Here is a 502-nt window from a genome sequence, read left to right as displayed (position 1 = left end):
CCCACGGCCCCAGAACCTCTCAGAACCCTAAACCCAGCTGTCGGTGAATAGACGGAAGATTGTAGGACCCCGAACCGTGGTCTTGAAAGGTTTTACAGATTTTTCTTTCCTCTTGTCTCTGAGTCAGCAGCCACCATTGCAAAATACTTCTTTTCCCCCCAACCCCCATTCTTTGAACATCAAAATTATCTTCCCCCTTTTGTAATATACTGGTATGAACGTTTCCCAAGCCCCTTCCCATTCTTCTGTTATGGGGGTGTAAAAAAAAAAATTTGAAAAGTTACATTTTCCCAGACCTAACTTTTTGTGATTTCTTTTTTGGGGGGTCACGTGAAGGCACGGTTTCCCCGTCCACCACCCTGAAACCCTGGAGGCTGAAAACCCGTCACTAAAGCAGTTGCATAAACCAGATATGCTGGGGGCGTCTGGACCGGGAACTGGATTTATCCATCGATTTTTTCCGGGAAACCAGAGGCCACTTGGGTTTTTTAATGTTACACTA

The sequence above is a fragment of the Cherax quadricarinatus genome, chromosome 93, assembly GCF_038502225.1.
Source record: "Cherax quadricarinatus isolate ZL_2023a chromosome 93, ASM3850222v1, whole genome shotgun sequence".
Taxonomy (NCBI): Eukaryota; Metazoa; Arthropoda; class Malacostraca; order Decapoda; family Parastacidae; genus Cherax; species Cherax quadricarinatus.
Note: the sequence above shows the minus strand (reverse complement) of the source record.